This window comes from Sander lucioperca, chromosome 15 (assembly GCF_008315115.2).
Source record: "Sander lucioperca isolate FBNREF2018 chromosome 15, SLUC_FBN_1.2, whole genome shotgun sequence".
Classification (NCBI taxonomy): domain Eukaryota; kingdom Metazoa; phylum Chordata; class Actinopteri; order Perciformes; family Percidae; genus Sander; species Sander lucioperca.
In genome coordinates this window covers 29,193,539-29,196,027 of record NC_050187.1, presented here as the reverse complement: position 1 = coordinate 29,196,027, position 2,489 = coordinate 29,193,539, and the positions used below count along the sequence as shown (strand labels likewise).

The 2,489-nt window shown below is 42.7% G+C and overlaps 1 long non-coding RNA gene across 1 annotated transcript; it reads left to right on the top strand.

The window, feature by feature from the left end:
- Positions 1–1,934: 1,934 nt before the first annotated feature.
- LOC116061739 lies at positions 1,935–2,191 on the top strand. The gene is made up of 3 exons (XR_004107799.1): positions 1,935–1,978; positions 2,041–2,104; positions 2,159–2,191. It is a non-coding gene; the product is annotated as an uncharacterized LOC116061739 (long non-coding RNA).
- The last annotated feature ends 298 nt before the right edge of the window (positions 2,192–2,489 follow it).

Below are 2,489 nucleotides of genomic sequence, written 5' to 3'. Positions count from 1 at the left end.
TGTTAGTGTCTGTGCTGACAAAAAAAAAATGGCAGAGTCAATCTTAGCTCACTTTAGGTTGTGGATTACCAAGCTGTCGCTACTGCTGTAAAGCCAGCCAGTTGGTATGCAGCCATCACAAACAATAGCAAACGTACGGGGTTAAACTGACCTGTTGAATACAGCAAACAGTGAAACAGCGAAGGTAACGTTATTACTCACTTGTCCGTAACGACTCATCGGTTTTCTTTCCTTTGAAATCACGGAGGTTTCTGCAGCATTGAATCCATGGTTGAAACGCCTCACCAATGTTGACATAGCTCTTCCTTCTTTCCCAGTCATACAACTTCTTTTGAAATTTGTATTCTTCATTCCTTTTTCTCTTTTGCTGTTTATTTGCCAACTCTTCCTGTTGACAACTCCTGGCCCGGCCGCTGCCTTCCCCCGCCCCATCACTTACTTGCAAGCTCCACCTGTTGCTGATTGGCTGGAATAGTGTTTTGTGGCTCTTGCACACCTTTCTGTTTGTTTTGCATTTACACAGCCATTTTCAGCGCACACAGAAAATAGAGAGCTAGGTGAACGAGAGGAGATATTCTCTGAATTTGACAAAAAATGTATTGGAATAACATTGCTTACTATATATTAGTAAGCTTTAGAGGGTGGATTTTTTCAAATTTGAGCCAGGCTAGCTGTTCCTCAGTCTTAATGCTATGCTAAGCTAATCACCTCCTGGCTCCAGTACCATACTTAGTGCAGAAACGTGAGAGTGTATCAATCTTTTCATCAAACTCTCACAAAGAAAGCAACATGTTGAATTATTCCTTTATATCTATTTCTTCTAAGGCCTTACATAGCCTTAAGGTACTTCACTACTTCACCCAGAAACTATTATAGAGTACAAAGTGAAGTAGTTTCCTTGAATGCAAATACCAGTGTCACCTACGTATGTTTGATTCTCTCTACATCCAGTTTACATTTGTAATTCCTGCTGATGTCTGAGTTTCCCCACACATTTACTCGCTTTTTAAAACATTTTTCTATAAACTGTTGAGGCTCACAGATATAAAAAGTACAAAAAAGAAAACATGGTTGTGTCTGAAGTGATATGAGGTTAATTTCCTGGTAAGGACTTCTGTTGGTGTCAGATGACGGCACTGAAATTGAAAGAAAACTAATTAGACACTTCATGTTTGCTGTGATGGATCATCTTGCTCTGGGAATGTTCTTTTCCACACTAAACAAAATGAATGGCATGAACCAAATGTCTTCTTGTGAAGCGAGGAAAACAAGCCGTAGGATCTCTCATATGAGCTGAATGTGTGCCGAGAGGCAATTAACGATTGGCACAGATGTAAAGAAATACTAGAATAAACCATAAATGCAGCATTTCTATTCAGTTTCAAAGAATAATTACAGCACAATGTGTAGTATGGATAAGCAATCATGGTTTTGTTTTCATTAGTGTGTAGGTGGACAAATGTACTGAATCGCTACACAACATGCAGTCTTTACTCGAGCATCTGTTCAGTTCAGTCTTCAGTGTTTGAGGTGTGTCTGATTCTCTGAAACCCACTCAGCAGTCAGTCCGCCGTGGCTTCCTGCTCCCTGCGGGCTGCCGACTGAGAGCTTCCTACTTTGTCAAATCCACTGACACTGTCTGCATGCCGTGGCCCAGTCCGTCTCAGAGTCACATTGACTCCATGTAAATAGAGGTGTCGTGATCTGACTTTTGATGTGTCAGCCTCAGCATCCCAAACTCTGTTCCTCTACTGTCTCTGATTACACCCCCCCCTCCTTTAATCAAAATATCTCTAATCAAAGTATGATGAGTCAACAGATTCACTCCCATCTCGTAAAATACAGACGCTTGGTCAGGTGCCTTTGTTGTTGTTATTGACGCTAAAAGTCTCCTTTAGCATCATATAACGTGCTTTAACTAAACGTGCTTGGTCGGTACTATTGGCGTCCCTTTTGACGCAGTTATGTTAAGGAAAAGGTCGTGGGTGGGTTTACGTTTCTGTGACACACGGGAACGGGACGGTTTAAGTTTAAGAAAAGGTCGTGGATGGGCTTAGGTTTCCGTGATACGAGGGAATAACGGGACGGTTGGGTTTAGGAAAAAGTCGTGGGTGGGCTTACTCTTCCGTGACACGCGGGAATAACGGGACGGTTAAAGAAAAAAGCAACTTTAAGAAATGTGCCAGGCGGGACACGAACCCCAGTCTCCTAGGTGAAAGTCCTGTGTTTGACCCATCCGCCACCCCAACCAACATCCCTATGTGGAATTTCGGCCTTACATACTACTCGTTAAACCCCGTGTAGCTGCTGCTTTCCCCGGTACGTTAAACAAACACACTGAAGGGCGCTTTTTTCGTCGCTTCAGACGCTGAAAGCCACCGACAGCCACTGTCCGAACGTCCGTATTTTACGAGTTCAGAGTGAGAACGGGTTGGATGAGTACTAATATTGTAATTATATTAAGAGCCACATGCCAGACATGAAGCATT